The sequence below is a fragment of the Phyllopteryx taeniolatus genome, chromosome 13 (genome assembly GCF_024500385.1).
Source record: "Phyllopteryx taeniolatus isolate TA_2022b chromosome 13, UOR_Ptae_1.2, whole genome shotgun sequence".
NCBI classification, from domain to species: domain Eukaryota; kingdom Metazoa; phylum Chordata; class Actinopteri; order Syngnathiformes; family Syngnathidae; genus Phyllopteryx; species Phyllopteryx taeniolatus.
This window is the reverse complement of record NC_084514.1, coordinates 2,209,997-2,237,801: the sequence shown is the minus strand read 5'-3', so window position 1 is coordinate 2,237,801 and position 27,805 is coordinate 2,209,997.

Below are 27,805 nucleotides of genomic sequence, written 5' to 3'. Positions count from 1 at the left end.
ATGCCAAGTCTCCCCAGTCAGTGACATGCAAAGTTTTTTCCTGAAACTGATCCAATTGGGACTGAGGCTTTTAAAGAGTGTCTAATAACCCCCTCTCACATTTCTTAATTCTACAAGTTAATTTTGACTGTCTACATTCAATCGAACAAGCTGGTGGCACTTGGCACTGAGGGAGACACACTCCACCAGGGGACATTTACAGGTGCTTGACACTTTGACTCAAGAACTCTCAGTGCCCACTGTTGAAAACATTCGACTCACCGATTTTGAACTCAAAAGCCTCCATTTGCCTGCTGTTTTCACATTTCCACTGTCACATCTTCCTCTTTTCCCTGATTTAGTGTTGTCCCTAATGGCTGCATTTCAAGTTATAAAGTACAAATGAATTATCTTCAGTCCAAATGAAACTCTCTCTGATATGTGCTCCCAGCATGCATTGATGATTATAGAAAACCCTCGCCGTGAAATTGTCTTGGTAATTGTTTCACTGCTCTTGGTAAGACAGATACTTCCTTAATAAAGCAAACTGAGGAGCTATCAAAAGGCAGTTAGATAACCTTACCGAGTCAAATTGCTCCCACAAATGTTTTAGCCTTCCATTTTTTATGGACAGTCCCCTGTTTAATTTGGCTGTTGCATTCCATTGAATTTCCATTTTATTACAATAATGTGCACACAAATGACATACACAACATTGGTTACAAAATAAACTTATACTAAAGCTGCTGGATCATCTTGGTGGAAAATGTTCTTCATGGCTTTCTATCTATGAGCTTTATGGAAAGTGTAAATCAAAAAGAACTACAATATGTAAAGAAAAAACATGTGGATGTAACTTTTGCTTACCATTGTGGATTGGAAAGACCAGTGAAATATCATTCACCCAATAGACAGAACAAAACATTTTTTTATCGCCAAATTATCTAATTTGGCTCAGAGCTTTAACAAAGATTAAATATAGGTTGCCATATTCACTTCCATCGAGAAGAGAGGAGGAGAGAAAGATGATGGAAAGAAATAAAGAAATGGATTAAAAGTGAGAACACAACTTCATACTATCAAAATGTGCCCCAGGTGAAACGATGTCATTGAATAGACTTATCCGAGAACAGAGGTTGAACCTGCACTGCCTGGATTAATCAATGCACTGTGTTTTCTCCCCTACTTGAACCCAAGGCTAAGCTATATTTCACAGGGACAAATTGAGTGGGGGAATGACACAGGTCTGACCATAAAACCAAAGGTAATTAGAAACCAGTGGAAAATGTTCCATAAAAGACAGAGGGTCAGACACATTCAATATACCCAGTGGACGCTACATGCAGGCAAATAGAATACCAGTGGTTTTCTGCAGACGAAGCAGACACCAATAGAATCTTGCGCTTCAATAAAGATGAGCCACTTCAAGCCAGATTATGAATTCAATGTGTTGCAAGTTTGCAAATTTTGACAGATAACACCTTCAACACCAAGGTGGTAATTTGATTTCCGATGAGGTGATCTAAACTAATTGACATGGGAATTGAGAAAGCAACGTCACATTTAAAGCTTCCTGACATAACGCTCACAGTGAGACATTTTTAACATACTGTATCTCCAACTTCGCTACTTGTCCTGTAACATGCTTATTGGTTTTGGCTGAGACTGCTATCCTTTTACATCCAATAACATGCCTCCATCTTACTTATTGTAAAGTGAACCCTCACAAGTCAGATTTAGAAATAAATAAAAAACTGTGACAACAAATGACCTCTAGCGTTCATGAAACCTTTAATTACTGTAAAGACAATCAATGTCTTACGTAACATGTAATCAATCTCAACCGGCATAACTGTAAAAAGAAGTTCAAAAGTGTTAATAGTAAAATGTGAAAACAATAAATTGTATAGTAGAATGAGGATTACGGTTTATGTCTTGGAGGTAAGTGACTTCACAGGTGAAGTTAAAAACCTCACTGGTTGAGTTCCCACAAAAGCGGCAACCATAACCGTACCATGCTGAATCGTAATCTCCTTAAAAATGTTGGTCAATGTATGAACTATTCGGCATTTGACGGGCACTTTTCTCAATTGCAATGCAAATGGACAACATATGAAGAGTAGCATTAAAAAAAAAAATAAACCAAGAGGAAAACAAGGGCGGTACCAGTTAGCCTTTTTGTCCAAATGCCTTCACAGTAGTACATCACTGGTTAGATGTCTTTGTTTTCTTTTTCATTTCTTTACCAATGCTGTTATGAAATCTGCCAGGGAGCATCTTCTGGCTGTGGGGTTAATGTAGCTTGAAAAGCAAATGGTCAGACATTCAGTCAACTGTGCTCTCCCCATTAATCTCAATGACAATGGGAATACTTTTTCTTTTGCTCAGATGTAGATTCTAATGTTTAAATACAAAGGAAGGGAAAGAACCATAGCATACTATGGCCACTTATTAAATTTATAGCAGACCTACCCAGAGCCTTGTTACATGGTCCTCACTTGTTGTATTAATGTATAATTTAATTAGCACCATGTTGTGTAAAAGAATGGAGGATGTGTCGACGTAAAATTAGAAATTAGTAGGGATAAAGCTGGGGTTGTGGGGGGATTAAACCACCACTGGTACTGGTACTTCCATGTACTAATGAAACTGTTAACTGTTGCCCTTTATGGAGTAAGTAAACATGTTTTGTAGCTTATAGTGGACATATTATGGAAAATGTGAATTTGTGTGTTTTGTGAGTTGCCCGTTTTCACAACTCAGTCTGTAAATTAGACATTGAGAAGACATCACAGTGAAGGCAGGGGCGGGTGGCAGTGGCTCATGTGCATGGGACAGGACCCCCCCCTCCCCCTCCCCTAATTCTAAATTAGGTTGTTTTCAAGGGTGCTATATGAAAAAAAAATGTGAATATGTCTCCTTTAAACTCACGATGAAATTATTTCTAGCAGCCAAGCATATGTACAGAAGTATCATGGTTTCAGGAAAATTCTACAGTAATTTTCTAATGATTGTACGATAAAAGACAGAGGGTCCAGATACTTTTCTACGACGATTAAAAATATTATAGTGTGTGTGCTTGTGCGTGTGTGTGCGCGCACGCGTGTGTGTGTGTGTTTATGTGGGCGTGGGTGCATGCGTGGGTGCATGCGTGCGTTTGTGTCATGGCATAACATCACACCTGGAGCTTTCGTGCTTTTAGGATCTACGTATTGGCTGCTCGCATGCTTGGTAGTACGCCAAGTAGTCCAGAAAGTGTTGTTTCGAATGACTGAAGTTTCCGTGACTGATTTTTCCCTGCTGGACTCCGCAGGGAGTACCACTTGGGGGAGGCTAATTTGTGCGTAATCCTCCAGAGATAGAGCACAAATTGTGCCCATCAGCGCCAATTTCTAGTTGTTGTTTTTTTTTTTTTTTTTAAATGTTTCGTGAAAACAGAGCTGACCTAGAATATTAGGGTTTCATATTTTGCCAAAACTACTGTTTAGTAAAAATAATCTATGAATGTTTTCGTTTCTGCAGCACAACCTGTATTGACTGACCAAATAAAGAAATGATTTGTTCAAAAGATTCATTCTCCTATTCGTTTGATGCTTCGTCATGCAGTTCAAGAATCAGCCCAGAGGTTCACATTCACTCTTTCTTTAACACGTTCACTCACTTCACTCACTGAGGGACGATGTGTTCATGTTGTCATCTGCCACGCTATAGTGGATCTTGCTTAACCTTCTCCCATTCATCTGTCATGGTCACCATCAACCTCCAGTGATTGGCTTCTTTCTGGTTTCGGTCGCGGTGCTGTCGGAAATATCCATGCGGCTCCTCGGGCTCGGGTACTGGACTCTTTATGTGGTGATCAATCTCTCGAAGGAGGACTTATTAATATTATTAAACAAACAAAAGAAAACATTGCAGGCGTAATATTAGCCATGCGGCAACGGAGGACTGTGTGTTTACATCAACGACTCCTGGTGCCGGGATGCTATCTTGGTCAGTCAACACTGCTCACCGCTACTGGAGTTTATGGCTGTTTTATTTACCGAGGAAATTCACTGCCATACTGCTTGTGGTAGTCTATATTCCTCCAAACTCTAGCAATAACAGGAGTGAGGCGCTAAATGAGCTATACCATCATATCACTGAACAGCTGACAGCCCACCCAGATGCTTTCCTGATCCTAGCTGGGGACTTTAACAATGCTGACCCCAAGGCTGTGTTTCCTAAACTCTACTGAAACATTGACTTTCCAACACGGGGAAATTACACTCTGGACAAGGTTTTTAGCCCCCTGAGAGGGGCCTTCAAGGTTCCTTCCCCTCCCCCACCTCAGCGCTTCAGACCATCTCACTGTTATGCTAATGCCAGCTTACAGACCACTGGTTAAAGTCTCCCAACCAGTTAACAAACAGGTACGAGTGTGGCCAGAAGGGTCCCTTGAGGCACTCCAAGACTTTCGCCACCAAAGACTGGACCATGTTCAAACAGGCTGCCACCTACACCTCCGTCACCGACCTTCAGGAGTACACAGAGACTGTTACTGCCTACATCAGCAAGTGCATGAATGATGTCACCATCACTAGGTCCACCACCGTCCATGCTAATCAGAAGCCATGGATGTCGGGGGAGGTCTACAGACTACTGAAGGTCTGCAACGTGGCTTTTAGATCTGGGGATGAGGAGGGCCTGAGGACAGCCAGGGCCAATTTGTCCCGTGGAATCAGGGTGGCCAAGAGGGAGTACTCCAGGAAGATCGCCCACCGCTTCATTGACAGCAGTGACACCAGGAGTCTGTGGCGTGGTATTCAGACCATTACGGACTATAAACCCTCACCACAGACCTCCGACAGCTCCACCTCCCTGCTAAATGAGCTAAATGACTTCTTTGCTCGCTTTGAGGCACACAACAGCACCTCTGCACATAAGACTCCACCCCCTCCTGGTGACCGAGTGCTGACACTGACCCGGGACAGCATGAAAAGATGTCTCGACAGGACCAACACACGAAAAAGCCCCGGGCCCAGATAACATACCTGGTCGTGTTCTGAGGGACTGTGCAGCTGAACTCACAGATGTCTATATTTGAGGGAAATGGCCTTTTGTGTATGTAGAAAAAGTTTTAGATCTTGAAGTCCAGCTCATGAAAAATGGGAGCAAAAACATAACTGTTGCGTTTATATTTTTGTTCAGTGTATATATAACTTATTGGCCTTGGTTCTCCGATCTTGACTATGTTGTCATACGTCACCTGATCTTTGATATTGCACATTCAATTAATACCTTTTATACTGTATATAACATTATTTTATTTAGCTTTTTATATTGATGTCATTATTTGTACTGTCTTTGTAGCACTGCGGGCCCCTGAGTACCGCAATTTCAATCCTCTGTATGTGTTACGCATATTGAAGAGTTGACAATAAAAGCACCTTGACCTTAAGGTCGGTGTTCATGGGTCAGCAATAAGGGAGAGACTGGGCAAAAATGGCACCATCACAGAATTCCAAGGCAAAAACCACTGCTGACCAAAAAGAACAATGACTCGTATTACGTTTGCAAAAAAAAAAAATACATCTGAATTTTGGTAGAATATTCTACGGACTGACGAGACGAACTTTAAACTTTTTGGAAGGTGTGTGTCTCATTACATCTGTTGGAAATGTAATGGAACATTTCAGAAAAAGAAAATAATACCAGTAGTCAAACATGGCAGTAGTAGCGTGATGGTCTGAAGCTGCTTTGGGACCTGGGTGACTTGCTATGATTGATGGAACCGTGAATTGATTTTGGAGTGGCCTAGTCACAGTCCGGCCTTCAATCCGATTGAAATGCTGCAACATACGTCCTTAAAAAGGCCATTCATGCTCGAAAACCCTCCATTGTTGCTGAATGAAAACAATTCTGCAAGGAAGGGTGGGCCAAAATATCAATACAGAGATGTGGAAGACTCATTGCCTGTTGCTTCATTTCAGTTGTTGCTGCTGAGGCTGACCCAACCAGTTATTTGGTTTGGAGGCGTAGCCAGGTAGCTTAGAATTGTTTTTTTTCATTGATACATAATATCACCATTTAAAAACTGCATTTTTTTGTTGTTGTTGTCAGTAGTGGCTACTGGTAGATGTTGTTTTAAGAGTTCATGTCAAGGAATGTATGCTAAAAAAGTGAATAAAAATTAGGTTTCACCATGTTGTATTTGTCCAGACTGTGAGCTGGTTACATCACCGGTCCAGGACAGCATGAGAAGGTGCTGTGTCTGTCAAGCAGCCCTTCCAGATGGCACGCACAGCATATGTGGCATGACCTTCTGCAGCGCGGGCACACGGGGGCACAGTCCTCGTGCAAACAGCAGGCAAGACCCTCAGATGTGCGCGGACCCCCCCTGGGAAACGGCAGCGGAATGAGATGCCCATCACTCTGCGACTCTGCAGATGCTCCTCACAACTGCCAGCCTTTCAGCTTCATTAGACCTGCATCAGAAACATAGAGAGGAGCGCTGCCCCGGGCCACGGTCGGCACGCACACATACACACACACGCGCACACACACACACACATCACACATTCGAATGTGCACGTCTGCTGTCACATTTGGATTACTTTCCAAAGGGAGCCAATTTCATCAGTGGAAGGACGTGGTAGCACGGGATGTCTTTTTCTCTACTCGGTGTTCGGAATATATGCCCATGAAAGGGAAATAAACACCCCCATGCTGCAATTTAATGAACACAGTCAGAAAAAATTGTTTCGAGATAAGGCGGTGATGTTTATTATGCTAGCATTACTAAGGAGAGACGTTTGAAAATAACAGCAAAGGTTTCGGTTATTAATAAAACAGAATACGGTCGAATATCTGGTAAGTCTTATCATTCGGGAATCCAACCCAAATTGTGAAGAAAAATGTGCCTCAAGCGTCGTACAAAACTTAAGAGAACAGCTGTCCAATGAAACGTCAACATAGGCTATTGCACAAGACTTCAGTTCAGTGAGAATCTAGGGATATATTTTCTTTGACACTTGAGGATTTTTTTTAATGACACAGAACAAGGGAAGAATATATACCAGAAGTTACATGAATCAAGCAGAATCCCTTTCAAAGCAGTAAGTTTCCAAACATATCTGTACCTATTATCCAAGATAGGGCCTGTTTTGTTGTTTTATTATTAATAGTATTAACAATGTATTTTTACAGTTGTGTGAAATTTAAAAATGTAAAAGAAAAAATGCACAATACAAATCTGCAGCGCAAATCACCTACGTGACATGACTTTTTAGCCTTTTTTCGTGTTGCTATTAACAGAACATTAACATTGTACTTAAAACACTGTCATTGTCAAAATCACACTTTGACCCTTGTGCTTCTCGTGAGCTGGAGCCAACAATTTAGTCTTCACTAAACCTACCATGCATGTTTTTGGAATGTTGGAGGAAGCCCAAGTACACGCAGAAAACCCACAGAAGCACAGGGAGATCATGCAAACTCCGTGCAAGAGGGCCACAGCTGAGATACAAAACCAGACCTGGTAAGTGTGAAGCAGATGTGCTCACCTCTATCAACCATGCAAAAAACATGTACCTCCATATTTTAATGTTTTTTGGGTTTTTTTAACCCTGCAAACAAAATATGTTTAAAAACAAAAAGTAATATATTCTCTCTACATGGTTTGCATTGGACAGTGACAAAATACCGTATGGTTGGACTCAAGTGATGTTCCTTGGATTTCTTACCCATTCATTCCCCACCGAATACATATCCCACCTCAATAAAAAAGTGACACTTCCCTGTGTGAATTTGAAGGCATGCACTGCAATTGGTAATTAGTGTGTAATCCACTGCATCTACTACAATGTCACCAAAAATAGTGATGCCAAAGCATAATACGATATCCATTCTAAATGGCTGCACAATGGCACAATGGCTGCTTTACTTTGTTTTTCTGCACGTCACGTTAATAAAGCAATGCAGTGTAAGTTATTATATTGCTCTCATGTAGATGTGCTTATTACAGCAATTTGTATGGGCGACCACTGTTTCATTTCCTGTTCTGTCTGTCTTTTTCTCATTATAACCACCATGCCTATCCATCACTTGTTTGGAATAACTTATTGGAATGAAAGACACAAGGGAAGATGGTGGAGAAAAAGAGGAAGAGGAGGTGGCGAGAAGGGGGGCTATCTTCAGTCAAACACATGCATGTTTTTTTCCTTGCCAAAAATGCACATTCCAGCCCAGCTTCCTGGATGTTGTCATGTGTGTCCAATCACACGCATTTGGCTCAATCATATGAAATGTGTCCCAGGTGACACAAGCAGGTGGTCCACAATTAAATTCCCCCACACACACAAACCTCCGAGGCCGGGAATGTTATTTATGTGTGTGTGTCCACTCCAGCGTGTCCATCTATCTGCTGCCTTTGAGATTCAATATTTGAACCACAGAGAATTTACTCAAATGAGTTCCTTCTCTCGAATTTTGGGGGTGTGGAGGTGTGACAAATGAGATATGAGTTGAGAGGCAAGACAAGCATTGTCCAAATGTGATTAATATGATGGATTTTGTTTGAATAATTATATGTGATCTATCAAAAAGCCAGTGACAATTTATCTCAAGCATGGCTTCTTCAGTGGAATTTGGCCTGACAGCCATCACTTTGACTTCAAACACCACCTTTAACTAAAGGGCCTGAAGCTCAAATTATATAAAATTATATATTACGCATCCTACACTGCACCCAGATGAGAAAATCCTTCATTATTTTCATAATCCATTAAAACGACACCAAGTTACTGCCACACACTTATACAATGTTGGAATGCAGAACACATTGTGGGCAGATGGTATTGTTGAAGTCGTGATAAGTAATGGTTTTTCGAGGGAGCTTATTCAAAGTAATTTTATACCTCTAAAATGTAGCTCAGTGTGCTGAGAAATGATTACTAATGTAAGTTAAGGTGGCCTTTTTTGAGTCAGCGTTCATTTTAACACTGCGTCATGAGTTGACGTCCCCCCTTCTTGCAAGATGTTTGACTGTAAATTAGGACAAAAAAAACAAAAAAAAGATTAAACTTTTTTTTTTATTGTAGTTCTCTGGTCTGTGATTTATGCTGATTTTCAGTTTGAGTCCGAACACGTTCATGATTCCCTTGTTAAAATTGATGTATTTGCGTTACCTGTTCAAATACATGGGTCACACCCAAAGTGTGGCAGCAAGCAGATGAGTTTCACCTTAGATGGTGTAATCCCTTCCTAAGTGGCTGAGGAGGCTTGTATTGGCAAGTGTCTGTTTCTGTATCTCTTCATGTCTCCAGTATACTGTAATGTTTTCAGACACTTTAAATATGCGGTCTAAATTTCCATAGTCAAGCTAATGTGTTTAATGTTTTTGTGTTACTTACAGTATTTAGTTTTGCTAATTGCATAGCATAAAACCACAGATAAAGAGGTCAAGGTGAGGCAGACAGTACCCTGCCTTACTGAATGGGGCATACGAGAGCACACAGGTTCACGTCGGTGCCCTTCTTCCTACACAGATGTAATGGAGTGAAATACATTGTACAGTAAATGGTTCAATTATGGCAGCTGTCACTAGCACAAGCTGCAGGAGGAAAACACACAAAGGGATGTACTGCAGTGAGTTACATTTTTTGAATGGTAATTCATAATTAAATGTTCATATTCTGTTCATATGTACAACCCCAATTCCAATGAAGTTGGGAGGTTGCGTTAAACATAAATAAAAACAGAATACAATGATTTGCAAATCATGTTCAACCTATATTTAATTGAATACACTACAAAGACAAGATATTTAATGTTCAAACTGATAAATTTGATTGTTTTTAGCAAATAATCATTAACTTAACAGGGTCATGTTTACTACGGTGTTACATCACCTTTTCTTTTAACAACACTATTCCAGTGTGATACTAAGTTGTAGGTTACATTTATGCATCTCTTTGTCAGTTTCATTGTGTTTTATTTATTTCCACAGTGCTTTATTTTCAGCTGTTTGGTCATATACTGCAGTGAATGCAGGCGTGGCTATGTGAGATGCATTCAGGGATACCTCATTAAAAAAAATGGCAATGTATAATTAATTAGCCGATTGTCCATTACGTTGAAGCACTTTTTTTTATTAAATTCTTTTTTTAGGCCAATTGCACACATATTACTGTACAGTACAAAATGATTGTTTTGTAGGTTTTTTCATGGCCTAAAACGCCCAGTACCGTACAAAGTTATTTAAATAAATCTAAGAAAAAAGCTTGAAAATGTTTGAAAGTTTCACATTTTATCCAAACGTATCACTATTTTTGGCACATTGTTCAGTCCTGACGGTCCGTTTTGTCCGATATATGTTACATTGGGGTCCGTTTGATCAACGTTCCACTGTATTTGCAAACACAAATGTTGTGAAAAGGAATAGGAAATGTGCCATTTCGATATTTGACAGGTTGGCTAAGCAGCAGCACTGTGGCTGACTGGTTAGCCTATCATACCAGTTCAAAGGTCGTGGGTTCAAATCCATGCGCCAGCCTTCCTGTGTGGAGTTTTCATGTTTTCCCCGTACCTGCGTGGGTTTCCCCCAAATACTGTGGTTTCTTACCACGTCCCAAAAACATGCATGGGAGGAAAATGGAAATCACAAAATTATTATTCGGTATGGATGTGAGTGTTTGTCCATGTGTGCGCTGTGATTGGCTGGCAAGCAGTCCACGGTGGACCCCACCTCTCGCCCAAAGTCAGCTGGGAAAGGCTCCTGCACATCTGCGACCCAAGTGAAGATAAGTGGTACAGAGAATTGGTGGATGGGTCGGATGCACAAATCGAAACATTTTTAGGTCTGGACCTTTGCCATGCGAAATCCCTTGCAACCGGAACACTCCGAATTCTCCCTGATCTATAAGCGTTCATCATGTCATCTTTTATGATAGGTTTTAGATTTGTTGTGGTTTTTTTTTTGTTTGTTTTTTTCCCTGTAAAGAGAAGTTCTCTTACCTTGCTGAGAGTTTCAGCTGTCATTTCAGCCTTGACCAGAGCTATAACTGTTCGGTCTACAATTCAATCACTAAATGCAACACCAGTGATTGGCCAGTTTCGTCACACATTATCAGTCTCAATATCTATTAATATATGCTGGAGCAACAATTACCCTCCACACCAGTTTACCTCTGGGCAGGATACCTTTATATGTTCAATTAAAATGATGCTGAACTGAAACTGAAAAATTGTTTTATTAGTATGAGCAGAAATATGCACATGCCACCGTGTCTTAGTGCGCAAGAGAGGGTGCAAAGGTACTCAGATTGAATTTCTGGCATGTGATCAAGAGTGCCAAAACCACTGTCTGTGTTGGGGGGCAGCTGAAGAGACTTGGGTCATCCTGTTGCCTGGTAACAAGGACCAGATTGACAAAGGAAGAGCAATTTAGGACTACTTTCCCCTGGAAATCAATACAACAGGCCTGAAGTGATGATGTGAGATTAGCCAAGGGAGAGATGCAACATATTTGGCAGGGTTTACTTCATAACGCAGACAGGATGGAGGGGTGGGTGAGTGAAGGAGATTGCATCTAAAACACTGACTGTAAAGCTGTAATCTATGTGCACCTTTCCTCTGAATGCTCGCTAAAAATTGGACTTTTAGTGCTTTTGTCTCCGCCTAGATAATGAGAACTTTAGTAAAGCGAACAAAGATGGGGCAGATGGAATCCGATTTTAGAGTTCTAGTATAATACCACCTGTCACACTGTTGCTAATATAGCCCCAGGCTGAGGAATATGGGTGAATTCTGCAATATTGGAAAAGAGTGGTGTCGGAATGAAAAGCAAGTTGAGTAAATCCTCAAGCCAACTGAAGACATGCATACACTCGTCATATACTAAACATATATTGTTGCTATGTGCACTCTCACAATTACAGCACTTTCCCTTTTGCTTTGTTGAATAAATCAACAATATGTGAATATAGGAACATATTTTAATGGGTTATACGTTACCAGAAACACCTATTCTTAAAATATTTAGCTCAGGGTGTATAGCTATGCTACCAAAGTAAAGTTTTGGTGACCAAATGTGCTCTTTCGTCTCGATATGTCATGTTCTCTTACTGGGACCTAACAAAAGCACCTGGATTTAGAAATCTCCAGAATTTCATTACCTCATTCAATCGTCCTTACATTGCGCTTGTACTGTAACTGTAAAGACTATCGACATTGGCCAGTCTACATGGCAATCATAATACGCACCAGGGTTAGGCCTGTTACCGAGCTCAGTGTATATTGGCCAATCTATATGTTATTTAACTCAAGTGTTTAGAATATTTTTCCACTTATCTAGCTCAATATTCATTGGCCAGTCTACATGTCAATCATTACACACAGCACCAGGGACTGGCCTGTTACCATGCTCTGTCTGCATTGGCTGGTCTGCATGCCAATCATAACACAGAGCACCAGGGAGTGGCCTGTTTGCCAGCTCGGTTTACATTGCTCAGTCTAGATGCCGATCATAACGTAGTGGGTAAAGTCATTAAATCACTGGCCGATCCCCACGTCAAACATTACATGTAGCACCAATAACTGGCTGCTTAGATCACTCACTCTTCATTGGTCAGTCAACATGTCAATAATTACACACCCCACCAGTGACTGGCCGGTTACATCATTGACTCTTTACAATAAAGCTTTCACACCGGTTTTCCTGTTCACATCTAAGACAATACCTGGGAACTTTTTATATTGTTTATTGGTGTAAACCATTGAAAAAAAATGGCAAACTAACTCTACTCTGGCATATGCTCAAAATGTTAATACTGGCTGAATTGTTAGATGGCTTCCACAATGAGCTACATAATTCCTTTTAACAAATGCATACATCAATTATGTCAAAGAACATCTAATTATCTAATTTGTACAGGAAGTATGCTCTGACTGATTCTGAGAAGAGAAACACTAAATAGAAATGACGCATTGCAGCGCTACTGTGTGAAAAACAGAATCTTCATTGACTGCCTCCTTCAATGACATATCCCTGCTAATTTGGTGAGCAAATTAGCACTGAGCACTGATAAGAAAGGTGGAAAGTTAAAAATACAAGAGACAGAGATTTATCTGGAAGACTGAATAATGAGATGAAGAATTTCAACACATTCCCACAGTTTTTTTCCCCCCCAATTTTGAGGTCCATTGTAACCAGACCCCTGTGAGGCAGGACGCTGGGAAGCTCTTGATGGGCTGGAATGTGGCTCCACAGAAAGTTGAGAGCAAAGAGACGGCCAGGAATTTTTTGGAGTCCTGGGCCAGTGGGAACCAAAATTCAGGGGAGGGTTGCTGTTACCTGTGTAGTGGGTTCTGTCATCACATGCCCTCTATCCAGTGTGTTCGGGACAGGAAATGGAAGGGAAACGGGTGGGGGGCGTGGCACAGGGGTGGGTCGTCTCAACAGTGACAATAAGAGACAGAATGTGTCTAGATTCCAGACGAAACTTCGTTTGTATGCCGCGCGAGAGAGGAAAGAGGCCACATCATCAACAAACACGATGAGTGTGATGCAAAATGTAATCTCGTTCAAATTAAAAACATAACCAGATGCATTGAAAGCTGACCTTTCTCCGGCATGTGGCGGGGGAAAAAAAATAGAGAATAGAGAATTAACAAGGTGAGACATTAAGTCAAAGCCCGACTCATAGCAGTGCATTGGTGTTTGGTATCTGCTGCATCACATGTCCATAATCAATGCATTGATCCGAGCCTGGGAAGAAGTCATGCAGAAACCCAGGAGAAATGAACTCCATAGTATTTTTACATGTCCATCCCTTATTCTGATGAGGCAATCAACCCTAATCAGCTCTATTTCGCTCACACTCTCTCGCACTGTCTGACTGTCTTGCTCGAACATTGGCCACCATTTACCAGTGTCTGGATCATTAGTCCGCCTGGACTGGCCCTTCTGGACTGATGTCTCAGTGTCAGGACCTGCGCATTAGAGCGCTGCTCAGGTGCCATAATTCACCCCAGTATGGGCAAGGGGTCAATAGAGAGATGAGGCCCTCTGGCTATTATCTACTCACAGAAAGACAGTGAGTTTGCGTCAGGGTCATTCAGGGTCATCATTGTTAAACAGCAGCAGGAGGAAGTGTTTGTATTAAAATGAATCGGAAGGAACACGCACGAGGAGGTTCATTAGAAGATTTAAATTGGTTTTCTGGAAGGCACAGAGGGTAAAAATCAAGTCATTTTTTGTGCAAAGAGGTAGGTAAATGGTCAATTATCATGATAGGATATATGAAATTGATGGAATGGAAAATAAGAATATCATTACAGAGCAATATGAAAGTCAAATAAAAAGTCTATACAGTCGTCTATCAATTTTCCAACCATTACACTATATTTTTGTCTCCAAGGCCTAAGTAATTATTTTTGGAAGATGTGTGTGTTTTATTTTGGAACGTGGGATATTTCCAGATGAAAAGTACTTGCCAAAACATTTGTTTGTTTTAGTGAGAGAAGCATGTGAACACTCAATACATTTTGATAGTATTCCCTATTTGCATGTCTTAACAAGTTGTTCGACATGAACAAGCCATACTTGCATTACAACACTGTGTCTTTATCCGATATTGTGTTTGTGTCATAAATGCAGGCTGACATACTCAATGAGTCCAGGACACCCTTCAACAGGACTTTAAATCATCAGTTTTAGCACTCGTGATACACAAATTCTGAAAGCATATTCAACTGTTCAACTAACTGATTATTATTTATTGTGATTACTTAGAGTAGTCATTTGGCTCTATTTGAAATTATTATGCTAAATAGTGTCTAGAGTCATTTATTTCCATTTTAGAAATGGTGTAAACCCATGTTCAATGTGAAAATGGAACACAATACAACCTGAGTTTCCAAAATGCATTCTCACAAAATTGTGTGGTGGAAAAAAATAAATAAATCCCTAGATCTAAAGAAATCATTCACTATCAATAAATTAATGCATTGTTATTAATTTAAAATATGAATGGCAATGGGATGGGAGACTTGTCCTCTGAATGTTCTGCACGTTTTTTTTATACCAGTGTTGTCTTGATAGGAATAATAGTCCCAGAGGAGCTGTGCCATAGCGTGGCTGTGGATCAACTTCCCATAGCTGACATCATGTTGTGCTTATTTTGATAGCAACCTCGTGAGCTCCATTTTGTCTTAATTGCTTCGACGCAAGATTAATCAAAGGCAGCCAGATACATTTAAATGTAAAGGACTTTTAAAGCTTCAAATGTGTGCTAAAATATCTCATTAAAAATGCAAAAATACAGGAGTTCCTCGGTTTACAACGGAATTCCATTCTACGGTGACCCTGTAAACCAAATTTTTATGTAAGTTGGAATGTGCCATAGTCTATCACTAACCTACGCTAACAGAGTACAAAAGTACTAATTACAGTAAATATTCATATGAAAAAAAACTTAAATAACAACACATAAATATAAGACAATCAAATGAAAAAGGTGGTAAGGTGGTAACCAAATGTGCCTTCCTAAGTATTCTTAAAGCCCCATCCACACGGAAACAGACGATTTTTTTCTCATCGTTTTTAAAAGGTTTCCATAAATGATTCTGTGATCATGCAATCAAAATATTTGCATTCAGACAATGACGCTGTAATGCTGTCGTATATATGCCAGGCCTGAAGTGGCTCTGTAACGCTGCCGAAGCCCATGTGATATAAACATACTCTCAACAATGGCGGGCAATGCAAAGTGAGCAAGAAAGGGACATTTGAGTAGACTGCCGACAAGGTTTTGCTTCAGAAGCTCGGATCAACGTCAAGGTAAAGAACTGCTGATCCACAATTGTTGTGTTGTTGTTGGTGGTGTTTGCGCACGGGCACACGAGAACTGGGACAACTACGTCATCGTTTCAAGAAAGATACCTATGTGTTGTACACACACAAACGTGAGGGCAGCATTTTGACATTGTCCACTCTGGGACCCGGTTTTAATAATGCCAGCTCCGTGTGGATGACACGTAAAAATAATTTTAAAAAACAAAATAAAATTGTGGGCACACTGAAATCCATTTCTGTGTGGACGGGCCCTCATTACGCTATTGCACAAACTACTCAATTGCTTAAAAACGGAAAATGTTTTAGTTTGTCGGTACCATTGTAAACCGAGGACCCCCTTTGAAGCCATGTAGCACTACGATATAAGGGTAAATATGGGAAAAAGTGACAAAACCAGGAAATCTCAAAAGGCTAGACAAAGTCTTAATGTTTTCGGAGGTCCCAAAGATGTCACATCTGTATACGGAGTAGACTCGGCCCTCAAAAGCATACATCTCCTGAATTGGGGCACAGCCTTTTAATTGAGACAGTACAGGTGTTGTGTAATTAGTCATATTTGTGTTTTTTTTAAATTTTATTTTCTGTTTTACTAAAGGCAATGGACATACACTGTCAATTACTGGCATGACATGCACAATACAACTTTGCCTTCACCTGACTTTGCAGGTCTTCACAACTTTTTGACAATAAGAGCAAGCAAGAGGGCTCTGGCTGGGGCCCAGTTTTCACTTTGCTTGAGAAACAGCAAGCGTTCATTCATTCGGTTCTGTCGGGAAATTTGATCAATCTCCACAGAGCAAATGTTAAAAATCTGCCCATTGAAGAATAGAGCAGTTCAGTCTTGGCAGCGCCAGCGACTCAAATATCTGTGAACAGACTGCTTCCTGGCAGAGTTAGATCAGCTCTGGCACCAGCCAAGCACGCAGAGAGACATTAGTCGGCACTATCCTTGCTATCAGACTACGTTGCCTGGCGCTGTATCCGGACAGGGAGGGAAGTGCTGATCAGTTGATAACTCATAGTTAGTGGCAGTTATTGTAATCTGGCTCTTTTAAGCGGTCATTATGTATTTGAAAGTTATGATATCGTGACCGTTAATTTTTTTAAAAACATTTTATCCCACTTCCATCAAATTTAATCCCAGTGGGTGATATGGGCTCTTAACTCAAAATACTCTTTTCAAATACAGTACTTCACAAAATAAGTATGGAACACTTTATAGTAACTGCAGACCAATTACACATTTTTCAAATTGAAATAAAGGCCTTTTAATTTTGAAAATTAAATGTCTTTTTAAGGCTCTGTGGACATGTCCCAGAGAGGGGACAGGTCTAAGTAAACAGTATGGGTTACACTGAAATACATATACAAATACATATCTGTGCAGGCACGGTGGACAACTAGTTAGAGCGTCTGCCTCACAGTTCTGAGGACCGGGGTTCAGCCCCCGGCCCCGTCTGTGTGGAGTTTGCATGTTTTTTCTCCCCGTGGCTGCGTGGGTTTTCTCCGGGAACTCCGGTTTCCTCCCACATCCCCAAAAACATGCATGGTAGGTTAATTGACGACTCTAAATTGCCCGTAGGTGTGAATGGGAGTGCTTGTTTGTATGTGCCCTGCGATTGGCTGGCAACCAGTTCAGGGTGGGTGTGCCACACTGGCGAGTGTTATCACGCGGCACTACACGGTATGAATTCCGCCATTTTCCTTCCATGGGGCCATGACAGAGCCTTCCTTTCTAGCGGGCCCCCGGGCCGGGAGGAATGGGTACCAAGAGGAGCGACCACAAAAGGAGGAGGAGCAGCTTGACTGGAAGCTGTTGATAAACTTTGAGAATAGTTCTCTGTTGGAAATGGCTCGCTGGCCTCATCGTAACGGACTGAAGACTGAGGGAGAGCCATTGAATGGTTTGCTTACTCAGAAGCAGCTGAGAGAACGACAGCAATTTGGAGAACGAGTGCTAGTTTTTCTCTTAGGGCTGTGATTCAAATGGGAATACTACCAGCATTTAAGAATGATATGTCTTCCACTATACCATATTTCCTAAAATGTATCATCAACATGTTTTTGTCTTTCATCAAACAGAATCCCTCATACTTTTCACAACCTGACAGGTACTAATAAGTCATCTTCATAAATTAATGCTTAAATAATTACAAATCCCAATTATGATGGCCGAGGAGTGTTATGTATTCTTCAACCCCCCCCAAATACAATTCTCTAATTAACATATTTTCATTATCCTGGTAAATGAATAATTTAGTGGCTCCGTAATAGACATGAATTATTAGACTATGGTACAGTGATGGATTTAAACATTCCCTACACTCAATTTGTGCCTCAATCCCTCCCAAGGTGACATTAATAATTAGTAGAAAAGAAGCCCTCCAATTAGTCTTTTTTACAGGTCTATGAAAGTAAATGTTGCAGTGTCAAATGACCAGCATCTTGATAAATACCTACTACAAAAGTACTTTCAGTGATATTTTACCTTCTGCTGTAATACAGGCATTACTAATAAATTACTTATAGTATTATTAGATTTTAATAACAATATGTATTGTAATGCATCACAATACATTTTAGCCATGCAGTGATATTGTCTTTTCTTTGGACATGTTCACATTTTGTGCATTGTTCCACTTTGCTGTGACTTGCTTGTCTCTTTAAGTCTTTCTTTACTACAGCGTTAGACTGTACGGTCTGACCGGTACAGACTGGCAGGTTTAACAACCATTGTTCATGCAGTCATTGTGTGGTCTATAAGTCAAAGACTGGACCGCCATTGGCCACCTTTATAGTCGCCGTTCATGCAGTCATTGGTCCGTATAGAAAGAATGAAGTGTCATTGGACAACTTTTCATCCACTGTTCATGTTGCTCTTGGGTTTTCTCCATGTCAACGACTTTACCATTATAGTCACTGTTCATACAATCATTGGGTCATGTAAATGACATAGATTATACCATAAATGACTGCTGAATTGTGAAGAGTAGTGTTATCGACTGTTTGGTGGGTACTTAAACTGTTGAACTTTGTTCATAACAATTGAGATCTTAAATAAGGAATGCAAATCAAAGTGAGAACCTTTGCCTGTTTTTGATAGTCTAATTGGAACTGTACTGACTTTTTTGTGTTATTTATTGGTCGTTGTATTTGTCCTTGCAGGTGTCACTTCTCTTTTTCCAACTGTCACTTTCACTCTTCAACTTCCACTTTTCTTTGGCATCCCTCCTCTTCCAAACAGACTCTGTCAGTGTAAAATGAAAATAAAGTGATTTATGTTGTACCCCCTCCCCACTTGTTCAAAGTAATGAGATTCCATATTTCAACTCACTTGACAGACGGATTGGAAATTAAGGGGCCTTAGATAAGTAATGCCTTTTTGATGTTGGACTATGTGAATAACTCACACGGCCTGATTGATTTCAAAACTCTTGTGACAGAGTGTGCACGCCTGTGGAGGGGGAACAACATGGCCACACCACTGGTTGTCACCGCATTAGTTCACATGGCGGATCCATCTCACGGAATCCAGTTGCCAGGAAGCCTCATTCTAATTCATTGCAATGTATTAGAATAGTATTGGGTCGATATGTACAGGAGCAATTGTAGTCAAAGTAGGAGGAGACCAATGCATAATGTAGGAATGGCCGTTTTATCTGGAAAATTACGGTTGTGCGGGTTTTGAATTTCAAATTATGCACTGTGTTTACCGTCTTTACAAGCAGCTTGATTGCGGTGGAATACCTTGTTGATAGGATCAGCCATAATTTCAACATGTTTTTCAAAGTAGAGCTGAACCTCTAAGATTTGGAGAGAAACTTACCCTCCAGAGTTGCACAAAAACACAGATTTCGATCTGCAGTCGTTCATGACATCACGAGGTAGGTAGGAAGGTATCCCGTGGGACTTGAGCAAAGGGATTTTACGTTTTACTACGTAAAAAAGCAGAACACACGTTCACATGTGGCTAATGGTGTCATGGGTGTGTGTTATGGTTGACTCGTACACAACTGCTCCTGACAGCATTTTCCCCACCTGTGCCTCGTTTACCCTAATTATCCTATGCATTTAACCTCCTGTCTCATTCTTTCTGGTCGCCAGTTTGTTGTACCTTGTTGTCACGTTCCAACATTCCTTGTTTCCACGTCAGCGACTCATAGTAAGACTAGACCCTGTTCTGATTATTGACCTTGCCTTTTTGCCTCACGTTTTTTGGATACTGTTGCCTTTACGGATTGCCTGCCTGTGTACCGACCTCTGCCAGTTTATTAAACCTCTCTTTTTGAAACTGTCCATCTGAATTGGAATGTGCATTTTGGGTTCTGTCCTTTGTTCCGTTCATGACAGAACGAACTGGCCATAACATGGACCCAGCAGACTCAGACCCGGTGGGCAAAGCCCTTCAAGCGCAGGGTCAACGCATCTCTAGGCAGGATGAGCAGCTTGCTGCCCTCCACCTTCATCTAAAGGGACTGTCAGAGCATCAGGACTCTATGATGAGACAGGTGGCTTCACAGTTTGAAGTTCGAATGAATATGGTTCAGAACAAGGAACCAGCTGGCACAGCACCCGATGCCACCACTGTACCACCGTTTCCATGTGAAGCAGTCACCATGCAGCCACCTGCCACATCCTCTGCTGTCTGCCCACAGCTCTCTCTCGACCGGAGAGGTTCTCTGGAGATTCTGGGAATATTAAGCCATTCATCACTCAGTGCGAACTCCACTTTGAGCTGCAGGCAGCTGCCTTCCTCACCGAGCGGGCAAAGATCGCTTTTGTCATTACCCCACCTGACTGGTCGTGCGGAGGCGTGGGCTACTACTGAATGGAGCCGAAATCCCACCGTGTGTCATTCCTGGGCTTCTTTTGTAAAGACTATGGAGCAAGTTTTTCAGTATTCCACACCAGATCGTGAGGCAGCTCGCTCCCTTGTCACCCTACAACAAGGCAAGTGCAGGGTGTCAGATTACGCGATTGACTTTTGCATTCTAGCAGCTGAGAGTCAGTGGAATAACAGGGCACTACTCGATGCATTTTTTCAAGGACTATCCCCCGCCGTTAAGCATAATTTGGTCCCACTAGACCTGCCGACCGACTTGGACACTCTCATCGCTCTCGCCATAAAGATCGACAAAAGGCTTTTGGATCGCGACCTGGACGGAGATTGGCGGAATGATGCGCCACGTGCACTTGGAGGACGAGCCTCGGTGACCAGCCAAACCAAGGCAGATCCCCTGTTGCCAGTCTCAATCCACTGGCTAGCGTCACCACGGATGAACCCATGCAACTGGGCAGGTTCCGTCTCGCCCCTGAGGAACGTCAACGCTGGCTGAGGGAAGGGCGGTGCTTCTACTGCGGGCCGTTGGGTCATTCCGTGAACAACTGTCACGTCAAAGTTGCTGGTGCCGGTAACAAGGGTATGGGAGCGGTGAGTCTAAATATCATTAAGGAAGACACTACCCAGGTTCTTCCTAAAGTAACAATATGCTCTCCAGATCAAGAGATTCATACATCTGTATTTATTGACTCTGATCCTGACTTGTCTCAAGTGCCCAACTGTTACCATGACATAAAATGATTTTTTTCCAAGTCCAAAGCCAAATCCCTTCCACCCCACAGACCTTATGACTGTGCAGTTGACTTGCTGCCTGGAAACACACCTCCACGGGGGAGGTTGTTCTCTCTTTCAGGGCCGGAACACAAGGCCATGAAGGAGTATGTGGAAGAATCACTGGCAGCTTGGATCATTCGCCCATCTTCATCCCCTGCGGGAGCAGGATTTTTCTTTGTGGACAATAAGGACAAGACCATGCGGCCCTGTATCGATTACCCAGGTCTCAATGAAATAACTGAAAAACAGGTACCCACTTCCGCTCATCTCCACCGTCTTTGAGTTCCTGGAGGGAGCCAAGGTTTTCACCAAACTAGATTTAAGAAATGCGTATCATCTAGTCAGGATAAGGGAGGGGGATGAATGGAAAACGGCATTTAACACACCAACGGGACATTATGAGTATTTGGTAATGCCTTTTGGACTAACGCTCTAGCTGTTTTCCAGAACATTGTCAGTGATGTCTTGCGTGACATGTTGTATATGTAAGTTTTTGTATATTTGGACGATCTTCTGATCTTCTCCCCAGATGAGGAGACTCACATCATTCATGTCCGCTCTGTGTTGCAGCAGTTACTGCAGAATGAACTGTATGTCAAGGCTGAGAAATGTGAGTTCCACAAGGCGTCCGTTTCTTTTCTGGGTTTCGTGCTGACTCAAAATGAAGGTGAAATCAAAATGGACCCTTGCAAAGTTGATGCCGTGACTAATTGGCCCACTCCCACATCACGCAAGGACGTACAAAGGTTCTTAGGGTTCGCAAATTTCTACAGAAAGTTCATTAGAAATTTCAGTTCAATAGTCTTGCCTTTGCATGAGCTTACCCCACCACACAGACCCTTTGTGTGGAACCCGCTTTGTCAGTCTACTTTTCAGAAACAAAAATTGAGCTTTACCTCCGCTCCCATCCTCACTTTGCCAGATCCCAAACAGCAGTTTGTTGTAGAAGTTGATGCGTCTGATGCCGGAATAGGAGCAGTGCTCTCCCAGAAATGTCTCAAGGATGGTAAGTTACATCCTTGTGCTTATCTTTCGAAAAAACTGACTCCAGCCGAGAGAAATTACGACATAGGTGACCGTGAAATGCTGGCTGTCAAGGTGGCTTTGGTGGAGTGGAGGCACTTGCTTGAAGTGGCTCAGACCCTGTTTTTAGTATGGACGGATCACAAGAACCTTGAGTATCTCAAGTCCGCTAAAAGATTAAATGCTAGGCAGGCTAGATGGGCTCTATTCTTCACAAGATTTAATTTCACGTTATCCTACCAACCTGGTTCTAAAAATGGTAAGCCAGAAGCTTTATCGCGTATTTTCTGTGTAGAGAATTCTTTGTCCGACCCTAAAACCATTTTGCCTAAGTCATGTTTCATTTCTGCTTTTGTTTGGGACATTGACACTGCGGTAAGAAAGGCTATGAAGAACACTCTTAGATTGCCCTGAAAACAGGCTATATGGCACACTTCATTGCACTTCCGAAACTCCCATCAGCTAAAGAAACTGCCGAGTTGATGATAAACCAGGTATTCAAGTTTCATGGTTTTCCAAAGAATGTGGTATCAGATTGGGGTCCCCAATTTTTTTCATGATTTTGTAAGGAGTTTTGCAAATTAATAGGTGCTACTGTCAGTCTGTCTTCTGTGTTTTATCTTGAAACCAACGGACAAACTGAGAGGCTGAACCAGGACCTGGAGACTTGGCTCCGATGTCTCGCATCACAGGAGCCACAATCCTGGACTCAGAAGCTGGTTTGGGTCGAGTTCTCTCACAATTCTCTCCCCTCTGCATCCACTGGTCAATCGCCTTTTCACATCGTGCATGGTAACCAACCATCTCTGTTTCCTGCTATAGCCCCAGAATCCACGGTTCCATCTTTATTGACCTTTCTGAGATGCTGCAGGAGGACCTGGGAGCGAGCCCGCCAAATGCTGCTACGCCAAGGACGGTCCTACAAAACCGCAGCTGACCGTAGGACACCGGCCCCGAACTACAAAGTGGGTCAGCGAGTTTGGCTCTCCACCAAGCATATTCCACTCCGGGTGGAGTCCCGGAAGCTCTCTACCAGGTTCGTTGGGCCCTTCCCCATCACAAAGGTCATCAACCCTGTCACCATGAAGCTTAGGCTCCCAAGGTCGATGCGGGTCCACCCTGCATTTCACGTAAAAATTAATGTGTATGTATGTATGTAATGAATCTGTATGTGCCCTGCAATTAACTGGCAGTCCAGGGTGTACCCCGACTCTCACCTAAGGTCAGCTGGGATACGCGCCAGCTCACCTGTGACCCAAATGAGGACAAGCAACTATAGAAAATAGATGGATGGGTAAAAAAAAAAAATATTTATGTGAAGGAACTAACCTCTCAAACATACACAATAACTGTCCTCTGCCTGCTTGTTAGCACTTCCATCACTCATCATCAGATTGAGAACACGTTGAATTGACTTATCTAAACATTGGCTATCTTATTTTTTACATTATATAACAGTTAATATTGGTTAAATGTTTATTTGCTTGTACAAATAATTAAAATGTTACCTTGAATACCGTTTCATCCTGGGACAGATGAATTTATTTACATGATTTCCTAGGTGAAAATTTAATTAAATTCTTTAAACATCCAGGTTTTACTAGAAATGTTCTGGCTCTACAAGTAAAATCAAAAAGGCACAATGGCTCCTTAAAAGTAGTCATACTTAAATAAAAGAAAAAAAACTCACATGCATCAGCTCTGGGGTTATGTAATTTCTGCATATGACCTTCATGCTCGGACAGATCCTCACACAACCTGATACGCTTTCATCACATCATCTTACCCGCCGCCTGCCCCCCTCCAGCAGTCGATTTGTGGGAACAGACAGCTGTCAATTGCTTTAGAGAAGACAGAGTGAAAATATCGAACCACCGCCTCCCTCGCAAGAGACATCGCCGCCGACATAACAGTGATTCATCAGAAAAAGTGCTTGATGAGCACAGTGTCTGCGCTCCCCTCTCTATTTGTCATCAGACATAAAAAGTAATGGCCAGTAGTTGTAGTGTGCAGGTGTCTGAATGAGTGCTGTTAATGGTAATCTATGCTGTCAACTGCTGCTGGAAGACTGAATTTTAATTATGCCAGTGTGTTTTTTTAGAGGTCATATGGATCAAATGGTGTCACAAGTAAAACTCTGGTTTTTACCTGATGCTTTACCAACATGACACCATAGTCACTGTTTTGAAAAAAATGTGGTGAATTGATTCAAATGAGATTAAAATCACTTTATTGCACAGCAAGAACACATTTTAGAAGAAATTGGACACTTTCTTTTAGACTGCATGATATCATAGTGGAACGTGGTCACTAAGTAAGCCTCAAAGTCAAAAGAATTTAGGTCCGAATCCCATGCTCCAGCCTTTCTTTGTGGATCTTTCAGTTTTATCTTTTTTTCCTGGGTACTCTGGCTTCCAAAAACATGGATGTTAGGTTGATTAAAGACTTAATAACTAAATAACCCAGGCGTACCCCACCTCATGCCCGAAGCCATAGGATAGGCTCCAGCTCACTTATGACCCTGGACAGGATAACAGGCAGAAAATATATGGAAGGATGGACAAACATAAAACTTTATGTGAGTGGTGTCAGTCATGTCAGCAATGAGGCTAAGTAAGTGTTTTATGCATGTTACAGAACTATTTCAAAGGTTGCGAGCATACTACCCATAAAATGACACTATTACCCAAAACAATCTGTCATACGTGCACATCTATATAGAGTAAATACATAAGAAAGACTCCTCTCGTCATCGTGTCTCTGGAAAACAGTGGGCCCTCATTAGGCACACACTCGACTAGAGTGATTCATTACCTGCTCCATGCATCCATCCATCCATCCATTTTCTGAGCCGCTTCTCCTCACTAGGGTCTGCTGGACCCTATCCCAGCTGTCATCGGGCAGGAGGCGGGGTACGCCCTGAACTGGTTGCCAGCCAATCGCAGGGCACATAGGAACAAACAACCATTCACAACCACTCACAGTCATGCCTACGGGCAATTTAGAGTCTCCAATTAATGCATGTTTTTGGGATGTGGGAGGAAACCAGAGTGCCCGGAGAAAACCCACGCAGGCACGGGGAGAACATGCAAACTCCACACAGGCGGGGCCGGGGATTGAACCCGGGTCCTCAGAACTGTGAGGCTGACGCTCTAACCAGTCGGCCACCGTGCCGCTGCTCCATGCAAAAAAACAAAACAAAACAAAACAAAAACTGCTATTAAAATTCTAAAAGCCATTAAAGACATCCATAATGAATTCTAAAAGTAGCAGGTGAACATGAGGGGGTGAAGATGGGGGGCTGGCACATGCAACACAGTGACGTGACAGCTTGGGTTGCCACGGCCGCTGCAATTCTGGCGCATGTTATTGCTATGTATGTGGTTTAAAGTAGCTCCAACCTGGCTCCGCTTGACATGCAGCTTGAGTCGCCGCCGTGCTGGATGGCCGGCCTGGCCTGGCGGTGTTATTCAAATGTGATGTGACAGTATTGAGCACAGCCTGTTTACGAAAAGGAGTTCAGAACAGGATCAGCTAAAAATATAGAGTATTACGGTGGATCGAAGGCAGCGGAAGAACTGAGCAAGGGTCTTGATATTAGTCCTGCTTGCACTCCCACTGTGTACCTGGACACCCATAACTGCTGCTGAGGAGGATTAATCTAGTGTGAATCTGGTTTGAGGGTGAATGTTTCAAGCAAATGGAAAACAGAGAAATAAATGTGTATTTATCTCCTGGGTCTCAGCGTCATTATAACCTTAGTCATACTTCATACTTTCTTCCCTTTCATCTTTGACACACTCCATCTGTGTCTCATCAAGTGAAACCTCAATATAAATACAGAGCAGTGCACAGGGCGCAATGCATTTGAGATGCAGCCCTAGCTGGCGTACATGTGTTACTTGTGAAGTTTAGTTTCTAATCATACACAGCTTTAAAAAAGTTCCAAGCATAAAATACATTTCAAAGTGAGCAACACACCAAAAATCACAGTGCAAATTGAGAAGAATAGAATTAGTATTACGTATTACGGAATCAGAGCAGAGCGGCGGCGCAAACAAAATGAAACCACAGTATATGGGCAGAAGTATTGGGTCAATGTTACAAATACACAAAATACGCAAGTTGTCTTTACTTTGTGAGGTCAAGTTCATCCACACAAAACTCATGGACCTTGGTTGGTGCACTGGGGTACAGTCATGGTGGGACAGAAAAGCCTTCCCCAAACCACACAATTGGAAGCGTAGAATTATCTTTTATGATGATGATGATTTGTATTTGTTTTCACTGGTGGTGTAGTGTTACATGCTTCTGACTTTCATGCAGATGGATATGATTCCTGGCCACAGACGTTCCCAAGCCCGGATTTTAAAGAAAACAGGTGAGTTTTGTCAGGTAGGGCATCAGGAGCTAGAGCTCGTAGCTAGAGCCAAAATTCGCACCGGTTCATTGACTATTTTAGCGAGCACAAAGGCATCTACTTGGAGCTCACTAACACCAGTATTGAACCACCACTGGCACCATCTTAGTGTGAAATTTGTATAAGAGACCCAGTTTAAATCTGATTAATTTATTCATATATTATGCAGTGTATCTTCCGTCAATAGTCCATATAGTGTACATACAAGTAGTCAGAAACAACAGGTACTGCAATCCCCCTATTTTGTGGCTGCCACACATCCAAGCTCAGCTGCAACTCTGACCTCCTAAGGGGGAGCAGAGTTGAAGACCAGCTGACCCCTAAGTGCTCCCCATCAAATGCAAACAACAAAACAAGTACGCTCCGGTGCAGGCCGTTGTTTATGCTGCGCAATGCCCTGCCTTTCAGCCTGCTCAACCCGCGAGGCTTGTGGGTCGACAAGGGGGTCAATCCGTGGGGAACGGTCTCTCGAAATGAAGTATGTCCTGTTAGACGCGTGCACCCCTTGTCCCTTTTTCTTCGAGAGCATGCAACCGTAAAGTCAATCAGCATGACACCACGACATACATCATTCAAACTTATTTTTTGGGGCAATGTGGGGTGGCATGCACAGCACTTGTTACCTGAACAAGGACAGGGAGGGCGCTGGAGGTGGCCCACATCGACATTTGCACAAACCCATCTCAGATGTTCAAATATGTTTTTTTTTTACATACATTTCAGTGAAACAGTAAAAACAGTGTTTTTCCCTCCTCTTGCCATTTTGCATCCTCCTTCCAAACAAATCCTCCTTCTTCAAAAGGGGTCCCCTTGGCCTCCATTAATGGTTCCCCGTATAATATCCCCCCTTCCATCACATCAGGCCTCTACTTCACAGTTTCTCTCCAATTCTCACCTGTCCAGAAACTCCATCAACACCTACTCCTCTCCCACTGTG